Source organism: Trachemys scripta, chromosome 16, assembly GCF_013100865.1.
Source record: "Trachemys scripta elegans isolate TJP31775 chromosome 16, CAS_Tse_1.0, whole genome shotgun sequence".
NCBI lineage: Eukaryota > Metazoa > Chordata > Testudines > Emydidae > Trachemys > Trachemys scripta.
Window position 1 is genome coordinate 17,088,037 of NC_048313.1, and position 15,078 is coordinate 17,103,114.

General features: G+C 59.8%; 1 long non-coding RNA gene across 1 annotated transcript; it reads left to right on the forward strand.

Annotated features, from left to right (window-relative positions):
* The first annotated feature begins 1,437 nt into the window (after window positions 1-1,437).
* On the forward strand, window positions 1,438-13,096 carry LOC117888654. The gene is made up of 3 exons (XR_004648353.1): window positions 1,438-1,788; window positions 3,561-3,652; window positions 10,071-13,096. It is a non-coding gene; the product is annotated as an uncharacterized LOC117888654 (long non-coding RNA).
* The last annotated feature ends 1,982 nt before the right edge of the window (window positions 13,097-15,078 follow it).

Here is a 15,078-nt window from a genome sequence, read left to right on the forward strand (position 1 = left end):
AATTTTTTTATATATATAAAGCAGCTCAGCAATAAGGAAAACCACGGCTTTATGTAAAAAAAAAACAACCCAAAAATGACATTGCACTTTGATTGTTTGAAAGTACTTTTGCTTAAGCAGGGAGCCGAGTAAATAGATGGGCTTGCGAGCAGAAATGGGAGTCGCTTCTTAGCAAGGCGTTTTTCTCTATTCTATTTTCTTCCTTTCCTTTTTGCCATGCTGGCTGCAAATAATGTGAATCACATTTTTGAGGTTTGCCATGGATAGATCTTTCTAATTGGCTGTAATTTCTGTGGTTTGGGGCACTTTTGGAGAGCACAGTGTAGAAACTTTGCATATCTGTTTGCTCATTTGGTGGGAACAATGGGTTTTTTTTGGGGGGGGGAGATACAGTTTTTTCAGTGGCTGGGCATATCTGTTCCTTTCCTTAATCAACAGTAAATAATAAATGGAGCGGACTATTATTATTATTGGTTATGGAAGAATATCATGAATTCACTTTAGTTCTGCCTTCTTTAATTTTGGATTTGATAAGAGATCAGGAGAATTATTTCAATGACAAGGAGCATTTGACTCTGAAAGCAGTTGGAATTAGAGGGGGGTGTTTTTTAACTCACGCAAGTTACTCTGGAGGGTTTACTGGCTGAACAATGTGGTCCCAGTATTTTTGTTTTGTTTTGTTAAAAAGAGGTGGTGGCAGTAGATGGGCTCTATTAGGTCCTTTACGTTTCCGTAGCAATTACTATCAATATCTATGAAATGACTGGCAGTTTGAGCTATGGAAATAAGCAACTGGCGCCTAATGTTTATGGATGAAAACTTCTCTATAAATATAAGGTATCTGGCATAGTATGTACATCTCTCTAATTATATATACACACATCCGTACGGCTGTGTGTACCTACGAGTGTGTGATACAGCTATAGGTATTGTGTGTGTGTGTGTGTGTAATACAAATACATACATAGATACTGAGTCTAATATTTATATAATAGACCGTGTGTGTGTGAACACACACATACTGTACTCAAAATAACTTATCTTTAAGAGTTTATATAATATAATATAAATTATGAATACACACACACTGTACCTAAAATGCCTTATATTTAGTGATTTACAGATATTATATATAATATCTATAAAATATACCTACTGTACTGTACCTAAGATACAACGTGTGTGTGTGTGTGTGTGTGTGTATATATTGTGTANGGCCGGTTCACACCAGGTGGCACTTCCCCGGGTTCTGCGTGGAGGGGAGACGCCATTGCCCACGGCCGGCAAGTGAACAACCAGGCGAGCGATGGCCCGGCCCGTGGCTCATCATGGAGATCTGGCAGGGGGGCAGCAGGTCGAGGGTGCGAAGGGGGCAGAGGGCAGGGCCTAGCCAGGGCGTGGGGGGACAGGCCAGCGATGGACGGACAGACACACTCTTCCCACCCTTTGTTTTTTTTTAAAACAAGTCCATTTTTTTTTGGTAAAAAAAGGATTTTTTGGAGGAAAAGCGCCCCCAATAAAACACCGGAACAAAGCAAGCCCCAGCGCCCCGTCCCGGCGCCGCCGGCCGGTACTGCATCTTTACCGTTGCCTTGTCTCGGCTCGCCGTTCACGCATCCTTGTATTTATGTTGTTCGCAGCCTAACGCTAGCGGCCAGGGCAAAGTCACGGGCTCATTTTTGCTGCCGCCGCCCCCACCTGTGGCCAGACCTGTGCCCCTTCCAATGCCTGACACAAAATCCACCAGCACTAACCCAGAGGGCGGAGCGCCGACACCTACATCACCCTGTAAGTGGACGCCCGACAGCGACAACACAACCCCCCAGGCAAACCCACCCCCAGCCTGGTCCTCACGCACGGAGCCACCAGCCAGGCCGCCGGGGAGAGGGGGGAGGGGAAGGGGGAAAAGGGACAGCTGAAGGGGAATGTGAAGCTTAGATACATGGGGGTAGGGATGGGGATGGGGATGGGGATGGATGGGAGTATGGGGATGGATGGATGGTGGATGGATAGGGGTATGTGTTTGGAGATGGATGGATGGATGGATGGATGGATGGGGTATGTGTATGGAGATGGATGGATGGATGGATGGGGGTGTGTGTATGGAGTTGGATGGATGGATGGGGGTGTGTGTAAGGGGATGGGGGTATGTGTATGGGGATGGATGGATGGATGGGGGTATGTGTATGGAGATGGATGGATGGATGGATGGATGGATGGATGGATGGGGGTGTGTGTACTGAGATGGATGGATGGGGGTATGTGTATGGAGATGGATGGATGGATGGTGATGTGTGTACGGAGATGGATGGATGGATGGGGTGTGTACGGAGATGGATGGATGGGTGTGTGTGTACGAAGATAGATGGATGAATGGGTCCGTGTGTATGGAGATGGATGGATGGATAGATGGGGGTGTGTGTACGAAGATGGATGGAGGTGTGTGTACGGAGATGGATGGATGGGGATGGATGTATGGAGATGGATGGATGGATGGGTGTGTGTGTACGGAGATGGATGGATGGATGGAAGGGTGTATGGGGATGGATGGATGGATGGATGGATGGGAGTATGTGTACGGAGATGGATGGATGGATGGATGGATNACAGCTAAAGCAAATCAGGCTTCGTTCCGATCTGGAACGAAGCCTGATTGCCCTGCTGGTGCCCCTCACTCCCGACCCACAGCCCCTGCTAGCACCGCCCTGCTCCCCCGAGCCCTGCTGGTGCCCCTCACTCCCGACCCACAGCCCCTGCTAGCACCGCCCTGCTCCCCCGAACCCTGCTGGTGCCCCTCACTGCCGACCTGCAACCCTGATATTGACCCATCTCCTGAGGGATCATGACGGTCACCCGCTTTTCAGGGGAGCTTGAGATGGGCGGAGAATTATTTTGGGGGTGTTGGACCTGGAGCAGCGCCCTTCAAACACACCCCTCCCAGCCCTCCTGTCCCTATGGATCCCTCTGCCCAGTGCTTTGTATGGGGCAGGGGGGTGGAGCTCAGCCCTGCCAGGGGTGTGTCTGCCCCATATCACCCTCTCTCATCCCAGTGATGGCCACGGCCCCCAATGCCCTCCCCTACAGCCCCCTAGCACCTTCCCCCTGCCCCAACACCCTCCTCACCAGCCCCCTAACACCCTTCCCCTCCCCCAAGACCCCAATGCCCTCCCCCAGCCCCCCCTAACACCCTCCCCACCAGCCCCCTAACACTCCCACTCTCCCCCCAGACCCCTAACACCCTCCCCCTCTCCCCAGACCCCAATGCCCTCCCCCAGATCCCTAACACCCTCCCCAACCCCTAACACCCTCCCCCTCTCCCCAGACCCCAATGCCCTCCCCCCAAATCCCTAACACCCTCCCCAACCCCTAACACCCTCCCCCTGATCCCAGTGCCCTCCCCCTCCCCCAGACCTCACTGTCCTCCCCTCCAGCCCCCTAATGCCCTCCCCCCAGATCCCTAAACCCCTCCCTTCTCCAGCCCCAGCTTCTAACGTCCTCCCCTGCAGCCCCTAATACTGTTCCCCCAGCCCCCTCACGCCCTCTGCCTCTCTCCCCTGCAGCATTCGCAGCGCCAGGCTCCTCCACTGCCAACCGGTTTGTCGGCATCGGACCCCGGGACGGCAACTTTCTAAACATCCCCCAGCAGTCTCAGGTAGGAGCGGGCGACTCTGGGGGGGTTCCCAGCGGGGGGCTGATGCCTGGGGCATCGGCCGTGCCCACATCGCCATGGCAACATCCCCAAAACCTGGAGTGGTCAGAGCAGGGGGCCGGGAGCCAGGACTCCTGGGTTCTATCCCAGCTCGGGGAGGGGAGTGGGGTGCAGTGGTCAGGGCAGGGGGGCTGGGAGCCAGGACTCCTGGGTTCTATTCCAGCNGGGGTGCAGTGGTCAGGGCAGGGGGGCTGGGAGCCAGGACTCCTGGGTTCTATTCCAGCTCGGGGAGGGGAGCGGGGTGCAGTGGTCAGGGCAGGGGGGCTGGGAGCCAGGACTCCTGGGTTCTGTCCCCGGCTCTGGGAGGGGAGCGGGGTGCAGTGGTCAGGGCAGAGGGCTGGGAGCCAGGACTCCTGGGTTCTATAGGCTGTGCCACATCCCCCATGGAGGGCCCTGACCCACCATGGGGTGTCCCTGAGGCCATCCCGCCCCCACGGGCCTCTGGCTTGGGCCCTGCACTAAGTTAATTGGACAATTAGCCAATAAATCCCTGGCTGAGCAGGTGACCCCAGCCCTGAGGCTGTGCCCTGAGCAGCCCACGGAGAGGCCCAGCCCTTGGCAAGGGAGATTTGGGGGGCCTTGGCCTCAAGGGGCTGGGGAAGGGTGTGTGTGTTTTGCGGTCACTTCTGGGTGCTTGTAAAACTGAAGGGGTGACTAGCGAGGCAGGTGTGGTGAGGTCTGGTGGCTGGCAGGGTCCCCTCTGCCCCCTGCTAAGCTGTGGGGTTGCTTCGTAGACTCACTCTGGGGGGGGTTATTGAGGGAGCACGGGGGGCTGGGGGAGCAGGCGGGTAGGGGGAGCAGGAGGCTGTGTGTCTGCTCCCTGTAATAGGAGGGTGCTGATACCCGGGGCAGGCCCCAGTGCCACTGCCTCCCCCTGCACCCCCGGGGGCCTGAGTTGCTCCAGGAGTGGGGCAGGCAGGGAAAGGGGTGCAATGGACGCCTATGGGTGAATGCCCCCCACTCTGGGCGTAAAGGTGAACCCCCCACCACCCCCGAAAGCTCATTCCTCCCGCATCCCTGGGAGTTTCAGGAGAATTGACACCCCCCAGCCACTGTCCCATCCCAGCAGGGCAGGAACCCTGGGGCTGCCCCCAACTCCAAAGGGGCCCTGTGGAGCCGTGTGTTAACGCCCCCCCAGGGAAAAATGACATGGGGGGGAGATAGGGATACAGCCCCTCCCCCCCTCCAGTCTTCCCACTCTCCTCCCCCACCAGTCTGCCCCGACTGAGGTTTGGCTGCAGGGTCTGGCTCTGTTCCCTTCTTCCTAAACTTCACTGAACTTGGAGAGGGGGGGGGACCAGGGGCTCCACCCCCATCCCATAACCAGAGTCACGTCTGACCCGTCTGGTTTCCCTGAGCAACCAGACATGATGTCACACCCTGATGAACTTGGACTTGGGGGCTGGAGAAAGGGAAACAAAGGGCCGGGCCAAGAGGAGTAGGGGGTATGGGGGGGGCTCAGCCTGCCCCATGGGCCCTCACCCGGTCCCCAGCCTGGTCCCCGAGAGCCTCCCTGCCTGGGGGGCTGTAGCCCTCACTCCTCCATCCGTCTGGCTGTCCCTCCGGCCTCCTCCCTTTCCCTCCCTCCCTCTGTGATTTCTCCTTCCTTCTCTCGCGTGGGGGTTTCACGGCCCCGTCGCATGCGGGGGTCCCTTAGCTGAGCGCCCCCGGCCTGTCCCTGCTCCGCTGGGGTCCCATAGTAACCGGTGACTCCACAGCAGATGGAGGGAGGACAAAAGGGGGGGCTGGGATGGCGGGGGGTCAGTGGGGTGGGGTCGGAGGGATCTGGCCCTGCTTGGGAGCCGGCCCTCACCCAACCAGGGGCCATGGGAGCAGCCACGGGGTCCCACCAGCATCCCCCGGCACGTGGATCTCCCCGTTCGGCTTTGAGCGTCCCCACACGGCCCCCACCAGACTCAGGGCTGGCAGCCCCTGTAGGGATCCAGCCCGCCTCTGCGGGGGGCAGGTCGAGGTGGGGGGGGTCATGGGGAAGGAGGGGGCACCCCTAGATTTATCCCTGTCCTCTGATTGGCCCATGGTGCTGTGGACCGCCTGGCCCGTTCCTGAGCAGCTACCTTCAGATTGGCTTAGGGGAGGTGCATGTCTCAGGCTCTGGCCAATTACAGAGCGGGTGGCCTAGGGATGCTCCTCCCTCGGTTGTGGAGACTGGGCTCTGATGGGGTTATTGGCCCGGTGCCTCCTGATTGGCTGGGAAGGTCAGACATCATTGTGCCTCTCGGCCAATCAGAAGCTTTAGCTTGAGGGTGAACTCGTGCCTGCTTGGCTGAGGGTTTGGCCAGTGGGTGATGGGCAGGACTCCTGGGTTCTCCCCCAGCTCGCGGAGTGGGGGGGAGGGGAAGGGGGTGTAGTGCACGGCTGGGCAAACTACGGCCCGCGGGCCACGGCTGGCCCATCAGACCTTTTAATCCGGCCCTGGAGCTCCCGCCGGGGAGCAGGGTCGGGGGCTTTCCCCGCTCTGCGCCTGCCGCGGCTCCCGGAAGCACCGGCATGTCCCTGCTCCAGCTCCTATGCGTGGGGCAGCCAGGGGGCTCCACACGCTGACCCCGCCCCAGCACCAGTTCCACAGCTCCCACTGGCCGGGAACTGCGGCCAATGGGAGCTGCAGGGGCGGTGCCTGCGGATGGGGCAGCACGCAGAGCCGCCTGGCCGCGCCTCCACATAGGAGCCGGAGGGGGGACATGCTGGTGCTTCCGGGAGCCATCTGAGGTAAGCACCGCCTGGAGCCTGCACCCCTGACCCCTTCCTGTATCCCAACCCCCTGTCCCAGCCCTGACCCCCCTCCTGCTCTCCAAACCCCTCGGTCCCAGCCCGGAGCACCCTCCTACACCCCAAACCCGTCATCCTCAGCCCCACCCCAGAGCCCGCACCCCCAGCCGGAGCCCTCACATACCCCCTCCCACTCTCCGAACCCCTCGGTCCCAGCCCGGAGCACCCTCCTGCACCCCAAACCCCTCATCCCCAGCCCCATCCCAGAGCCCTCAACCCTCCCCGTGCCCCAACCCCCTGCCCCAGGCCAGAGCCTCCTGTACCCTGAACTTCTCATTTCTGGGCCCACCCCAGAGCCCACACCGCCAGCCGGAGGCCTCACATACCCCCTCCCGCACTCCAAACGCCTCAGCCCCAGCCCAGAGCGCCCTGCCCCGCAGCCTGGAGCCCCCTCTTGCACCCGAAACACCTCAGCCCTGGCCCCACCCCAGAGCCTGCACCTCCAGCCGGAGCCCTCACACCCTCCCTCACCCCAACCCCCAATTTCGTGAGCATTCATGGCCCGGCATACGATTTCCATGCCCAGATGTGGCCCTCGGGCCAAAAAGATTTGCCCACCCCTGGTGTAGTGACGAGAGCAGGGCAGGACTGGGCACCAGGGCTCCTGGGCTCTCTCGCGGCTCTGGGAGGGGAGTGGGGTGTAGTGGTTAGAGCAGGGCCTGGTCAGACTGGGCACCAGGCACCTGGGCTCTGTCCCGGCTCTGCCCCGCAGGTGCCGTGTGGCTTCGTCACTGGGTGCTCTGAGGAGCTGTGACGGGCTGGTCCAGGTGTGTTATGAGGTCCCAGGGTAGGTCCCCCGGAGACCAACCAAGACCCCAGTGCCCCCCCCCCCCCCCGGGCAGCAGCTGCCCTGTCCCTGGCACTTGTGAGCACCAGGCACCTTCCTCAGCTCCAATCGGAGCCTGGGAGCCGCGTGCCCGGGAGCCGCCGGGCCCCAGCAGAGGGGAAGAGAGAGGAGATGGGGAAAGAGAAAACAGCCTGGCTGGATCTCCCCGCCTGGCGGAGAGACCCCAGCTCAGAGCAGGGGAATCCCTGGGCAGCGTTGCTGGCTGGTCAAAGAGCGCCTCCTGGTGGCACATCCCCCCACCTGCAGGCTCCAGCCACACGCAGCCAGTTCATGCCGTTCCCCTTTTCCCACCAAGATTTTCTCAAGTCACTCTGTGGCCCGGCCTCTTCCCCACCTTCCCAGGGATACCACCTCTGCTCTGACACCCCCAAACTCTCCGCTGGCGGGAGCTGGGATCCGCAGCCAGGACCCCCCAGCCCACAGGGCTCGGTTTGCAGTCGTGCAGCCGGTGCACAAACGGGGCAGGGGGTGGGAAGCCCTACAGCAGGTCAACCCAAAACTGACTCTGGGGGGGGGGATGTTGCTGGGTCTCGTGATATTTCACGGCACTCAGGGACCCCAGCTCTGGGGGGGGGACAGATGCTAAAAGTGATTCTACGACGTGGTGTCCAGTGCACAAAGCAACCGGCCCGAGCCAGAGAACAGGGGCCCAGATTTGTAAATTCCCCTCGCCGCCAAGTGCCCAAATCCCTTGGGGGAAATGAGACTGGGGCTCCTGAAGCCGTTAGGCGACGCCGGGCACAGCAAGGCGCAAATGCCTTTCGAAGCCTGCGCCTAAGCACATGGGAGGGTGACTCTGAGGTAGGCAGGATGCGGAGTTTTCCGAGGCTGATCCCTGTGGTGGGGGTGGGGGGGGGGCGCTCTGGGGACCACGTCGCGCCCGCGGATGGATGCAGAGTCCTCAGCGAGTGAGAGTCAGGGACTCCAATGGGGCAACGCCCGGTTACACCTGCTGGGGGTCTGGCCCTCTGGAGGCCAATGGAGCGACACCCCCTGAGCCCAGCTGGGGAGCCTGGTCCATCCCGGTGCTGCATGGGGGGGGAGAGGCTCCTGGCTGGGGGGTCTCGCAGCCCATGGGGTCCGTCCCGCGGGGACAGGCTGACTCTAGGGAGAGCCAAGCTAAACAGAACGGCATTGCACGACACTGGGTACAGGCCTCCCCTCCAGATAGGGCCTGAGTGCAGCCCAGGGCTGGGCGAGCAGGGGCTGCGGGTCAGGAGTGAGGGGCACCGGCAGATCTGGGGAGAGCCCAAGGCTGGGCTAGCAGGGGGCTGCGGGTCGGGAGTGAGGGGCACCGGCAGGGCTGGGGGTGAATGTGGGAGATGGATGGATGGGGGATGGAGGGATGGGGGGATGGATGAAGGGATGGATGGGGGGATGGATGGATAGAGGAATGGGGGAAATGGAGGGATGGGAGGATGGATGAAGGCATGGGGGAGATGGAGGGATGGGGGATGAATGGATGGATTGAGAGGTGGAGGGATGGGGGGATGGATGGATGAAGGGATGGGAGAGATGGAGGGATGAGGGATAGATGAAGAGATGGGGGGATGGATGTATGGGGGGATGTATGGGGGAGGTTGGGGGGATGGCTGGAGGGCTGTCAGGGATCGGGGGATGGATGAAGGGATGGGGAGATGGAGGGATAGGGGATGGATGAAGAGATGGGGGGATGGATGGATGGGAGGGATGGATGGGTAGGGGGATGGCTGGAGGGGATGGGGGGATGGAGGGAAGGGGGAAATGGAGGGACGGAGGGATGCGGGAGATGGGGGATGGATGGATGGATTGAGGGATGGGGGATGGATGAAGAGATGGGGGATGGATGTATGGGGAAGATGGATGGGTGGGGGGATGGCTGGAGGGATGTCGGGGATGGAGGGATGGGGGAGATGGATGGGTGGGGGGATGGCTGGAGGGATGTCGGGGATGGGGGAGATGGGGGGATGGATGGGGGAGATGGGGGATGGATGGATGGTGTGACGAACTGGGCCTGTTCTCACTGTGGTCTGTGAATGCTGACAGGGGAGTGTGGCTGGGATAGTCTGCATTGGAGGATGGGAGTCTGCCCGAGGGAACATACCTGAGCTTGTAACATGAGAACCCAGGAAGGGGTTGGAGGTCAGGTGACTCCTTAGCCCGGGAAACTGAACAAAGGCTGTGGGAGGGGTCGCTGAAGGCGGAGGGCTGGAAGCAGGCTGGAGAGATGGCTGGGAGGCAGAGATGGCTCTGACCTCCCAAGGGGGGCTGGGCTGGGATGCCCTGGGACCCCAAGATGGACCTAACTGAGGGGGTCCCTGTTGTCTGTGCCTGCAAGACCTGTCTTGGACTGTATTCCTGTCATCCAAATAAACCTTCTGCTTTACTGGCTGGCTGAGAGTCGCAGTGAATCGCAGGAAGCCGGGGGTGCAGGGCCCTGACTCCCCCAATACTCCGTGACAGATGGATTGAGGGATGGGGGATGGATGAAGAGATGGGGGATGGATGTATGGGGAAGATGGATGGGTGGGGGGATGGCTGGAGGGATGTCGGGGATGGAGGGATGGGGAGATGGATGAAGGGATGAGGGGATGGATGAAGGGATGGGGGGATGGATGGGGGAGATGGAGGGATGGATGGACGGATTGAGGGATGGGGGGATGGATGGGTGGGGGGATGGAGTAAACTCGTCGTGAGGTCGATGCTATTTAAAATAACCCGTCCACGTCTGTGCTGTTTCACTTCCAGTCTTGGTTCCTCTGATGGGATCTTCAAGAAAGAGACGAGAAATCTCTCCCTAAAGCCCCCCATGGAAGCGTCCGTCCTTCGCCTGGATCTTCACTGAGCTGCTCCTGTCGAGACCCAGAGGGGGTGCCCAGCTCCCACTACCGATGAGAAAAGTCCAACCCCCCAGTCCCAGCCCCGATCCGGAGCCAATTTGAATCGACGTGGACGAGGTTGGTCCTGTCCGATGCGGACTTCCCGCGCCGCCCTTGGGAAGTAACATCTCAAACAGCAAAGCGCAGCACCCCCGCCGCGATCGCCGCAGGTCAGCCGCTCCGGAGCCGAGCATCTCCCTGTTCCTGGGGCGGGGAGATCGACAGCCCCGGACGCACCCGGGTCGAAATCTCCCGAAACCCCCCAGAGCGCTGACGTGTGCCAGGAAAGAGGGGGAAGTGCTGGGAGCTTTCCAGAGCTGCAAGTGACTTAGGATGGCAGGTTGAGGCAACGGCCAACAGCCCAGGGCGTCCAGCCTGCAGCCACGGGGTGTGTTGCACCTCGCTTAGGCCGACCCGAGCTAGCATTCAGGTGCCGGGAAGCCACAGCCGCGTGGGCGAGCCCCGGGTAATTACTCGGCTGTGGCATCCTGCTCTGGCCCCCGAGCTCGCTCGGCTGAAGCCATGAGCGGGGATCTCCCTGCTGGCACTGGTTCGGCTCGTGGGGTGAACAGAGCGAGAACCGAACCAGCTGGCCTGTCCCACAAACAGATTTGCAAATTCAAAAATTTTTCCTGTCTCAAATTGGGGTGAAAAATGGAAATCTCAAAAATATTTGCCAGCCGGAAACCTGACGAGTTTTTTGTTGTGGGTCATTTGAAATATTTCATTTTTTCCATTTGGGCCTTTTTTTCCTGGGGTTTTAACCTTTTTTTTTTTTTCCAGTCAAATTAGCTTAATGTCGGGTCGAACTAGAAAACTGGAATTTTCCCTTTTTTGCAAGTTTGTTCCCGATCAGGAGACGCAGCCGACACGCCCGTTCCAGGAACGGTGCCATTTCGGCAAAGCTGCGATTTCCAAGGAAAAAATGATTTGTCACAGCCTCCCGGCCAGCGCAGGGCAATGGAAAATCGGTCTTCAATGGCGTGTGACCTGCCCTGTCGCAGTTTCACTTGCCTCGTCTGCATGAGAAGGCAACACTGGTTTAACTTCACCTGCTTTAAATCCACAACTCAAGGGGTGAATTTAAACCGGTTTCAAGGGCCTGCTGTGAACCGGACCCATAGAAGTGGTTTGACATTGATGTAAGTGCGTCCACACAGGTGCTGGCACCAGTTTCATCAAACCGGTTTAACTGAAGTCAGGCCAGTTTTGCAGGGAACAAACTTTGTGCATCCAAGTCACGTAGGCGCTCTGGAAATCCTCCCTCTCTGGCCGGCAATGAGCCACCTTCCCAGTTCAATTCCGGACGCTCGGGCCGGGAGAGGCCGCTGCCCAAGGAGCCCCAGGATTGGGTCCCCTCCGTCTTCATCCTGGGGCAGCCGGATCCTCCAGGGCGCCCGGGAAGATTCAGCCCCGGCGGGGTGTTTGCTGGCAGCCCTGGAGAAATGCAGCCGGGAAGGCTACGAAACTTCCTCCTGGCCACCCTGCCCTGCCCCTGCCTCGGCCCTCGGGCTCTCCACAGCCCTCCCCCCGCCCAGGGGCCTTCTGGGTGCCGGGGGGGCTCAGGACCTTAGCCCAGCATCGCCTGCAGGGACTGGAGCCGAGCTGTGCCGCTGAGGATGCTGGGAATTTACCCAGGATGCTTGGCGGCCGAGGGACTCAGGTTGCTCCGTTGTCCCCCCTCGTTCCCGCCGTACTGGGAGTCATGAGGAAGGCTAAGCAGAGACGATCCCGGCCGCAGGGGCAGGGGGGGCTGCGCGCTCCCTTCCCGGCCCCCCTGTGTCAGCCTCTCGCTCGAGAGCTCCCCCGGGCGGATGAAGTGGGATTCTGCCCGGGGGGGACACAGTTAGATTATTTTAGTCTCCTTCCCAGTGGCTCCCAGCATGGTCCCCCTCCCCCCCCCCCACAATGGGGCTCTCTCCAGCCCTGAAAATGCAGCGCTGGGGGGGTCCCTTTGCAAACAACCCCCCCTTTCCCCCCCCAGGAAATCAGCTTCAGCTAAGGGCGCCTGCCAATGCTGCCAACCCCCGGGCATGGCTGCCCTCCTCCCTTTCCGAATCCTCCCTCCCCAGGGAAAGCACTGGGGGAGCCGCGGCAGCTGGTTTGGGCCGGGGGGGGGGGGGGGGCTGTGAGGTCTAGCTCAGCTGCCGGCTGTTTTCTTTCCCCTTCTCCCCACCGCGATCTGTTCTCGCTTCCTTCCTTCGGATTTGCTGCTTGGTGGTTGGTTTTTTCGTTTTAAATAGTTGGATCCTTTCTCTTTTCTCCTCCTTCCTTTCTTCCTTCGTCGTAGCTTGGTGGTTATTTTAGGGGTTGGGGCTTTCTGTACATACAGGCGATCAAAGGAACTAGGGCCAGAGTAACAAAGACGCCACGCCCCAGCCAGCGCTCGCTCGAGGGAAAGCCCTGGCAGGACTCTGTAGGCCTAGCGCTGAGGAGATGCGGGGACGGTTTGCTGCAGGGACATGGGAAAGGTTCCGTTTTCCTGCTGGTCCAGAGTGCACACAGAGCAGTCACAGTCACCCAGCCCGCCACACGCTGTCCGTTCCGCTTCCGAAAATCAAATTAAAAACTCTCTCTCTCCATCTCACACCCACCTTTGAATCAGCAGCAGCGGCGTCTTTCTATTTTTGAGAGACACAGGGTCCCATCTCTCCACCCTGTTATCAGGCGCAGGGCCTGCGATGCTGAAATGCAGCCACCTCTGGGGTGGGGCGGGGCGGCTGTTAGTAACAGCAGCGCCGCAGGGTAGTTTTAGGACCGGAAGTGGGGATGGGAGAATCCTGTATCTGGATGAAACCCCCAGGAAGGGGGTGGGAAATAGGGAGGCAGATTGGGGTCGCCTGAGCTGGAGTATGGCCCGGATGCCAGGGTTCATATCTTGATTCTTGCAACAACAACGAAAAAGCCCTAGTGGTGGTGAAAGTCCCAGCAGAGTCCCTTGGGGATTGTGGGATAAACGGCTCCCTTGGCTACAGGGCTGCCCATGCCCCCCCCCCCCCCGGGCCCCGTCTTGGGGCCCCCCCCCCCCCCCCCCCCCCCCCCCCCCCCCGGCCAAGAGAAAAGCACAGATCCCATCTCTCCTGCCTCGCGAAATGAGGGAACCCTCGTGACCCCAACAAATCAGGGGCTGGCACCTCCTCCCACAGCACAAATGATGCCCCCTTTTATTTCGGGGGAGGGATCTGCACCCTGGAAAAGGCCGAGTTTCCGGTTCTGCTGGAAAAGCAGGGTCCATGTGGGAAACCAGACAGCTGCAGGCTGAGGCCTCGCCCCCCACGGCCCCATCTCCGGGGGCATCAGCGGGGTGCAGGGCCTCACCCCCTCCATCGCATCCCCAGCAAAGCCCCTCATCCCATGGAGGGGTGAGAACCCCGCTGGGTCCCCCCACCCGGCGCGCAGCTGCAGGACAGCTGGGCAGTGCCGGTTCGTCCGGAGGCGACTCCGGCTGCTAGATGAGGAGTGAAAGGCCCTTTGAGAGCTCGAGCTCCAAGGATGGACGCAGCCCACCGGGACTAGCTGGTGCTGGGGCCCCCCCAGGCCGTGCACACAGAGCAGGGCCTTGCCTGCCCCCCCCCCCCCCGTATGTCACTGGCTTGGACCCGAACTCTCTGGGGCCTGCCTGTCAGCCCGATCTCCACTGCCCTGGTGCTAATCTGGAGTCACTCCGGATGGGTCATTCTGGATTTACACCTGGGCAGCTGAGCGCAGAATCCAGTTCCTGGCCCCGATCCATAGCCCTTGTTCTCAAACAGAGCCCAAGCGCTGGGCTTGGACGGGCTGACTCCAGCCTGGGGCCAGACCTTTAGCGGGTGTAAAGCCTGGGGGAGACACCAGTTGAGTGACACCCATTGACACCACTGGGACCTGGGTCCCCTCCCGCACGCTGTCGCCCCATCACGTAAAGGCGGCCTGACGCCTTCCCTTTGAACTGCTCCGGGATGGGGCAGGAAGCTCGCTGGGAAACCCCACAGGAACGCCTCTGGCTGGCCCCTCCCAGGCCTTCCCGGAGAGACACTGAGCTTGTCCTTATGTGCCACTCTTAAACCCATCCGGCGCCAGGGGGGCTCGGCGGGATTGGGGGAGCAGGAAGTCCTAGCCCTGGGTCTTTGCAAATATGAATCGACGTTACCGCAAGCTACGTCCCCGGGAGCCGCTCAGAGCGGCCCTGTGGCTTTGGGCAGCGTTCTCCCGGGCGGGACAGACAAAGGCAGGGGCCGGGTTGTTCTCGGAGGCCGAACGTTTGACAGGAACGAGAATTCAGGGTGTCTCGGCTCCAGCCTTGGAACTGTGCGGCTGCCTCCAGCCGAGCGAGTCCGTAAGATCAGGGCTTTCGAGGCCGGGCCCGAATTTAAAAACCCTGGCGGTTCGTATCGGTCAAGGCCCCAATTCAGCGCTGCACTAAAGCACATGCTTAACGCTCATGGAGTGTGTCTACACTGCAAAAAAAGCCCGCAGGAGCCAGGCTGGAGCCCGGTTGTCTGCCCTGCTGTTTGTAGCTTGGTGGGTCGAGCCCGAGGGGCAGGAGCCGGGCTCCGAGACTAGCTGCTGGGGGGCTTTTCCCAGCGTAGCCAGGCCCCTATCACGGCACGTCTGACAGAGGAACTAACCCGGGGTTTAGCGGGACACGTTCAGAAGCCAGAGGTGAGCAGGGGTGGCTGCAGCAGAACGAGACTCTCTCGAGAATGTGTTTAAAAAATGGAAAAAAAAAAACTTTTTAAAAAAGCTACAAATATATATATAGGGGGCGAAAACTGAACAAATGTTGTTTTCTTGGAGCCAGTGCAATGACTTGCATAGTTTTAATATCTTTGTATGTTAAAGATTGTTAAGCAGAAGAAAAAAAATCTATTTTTCTTGAGATGTCCTGTTCCCGGGGA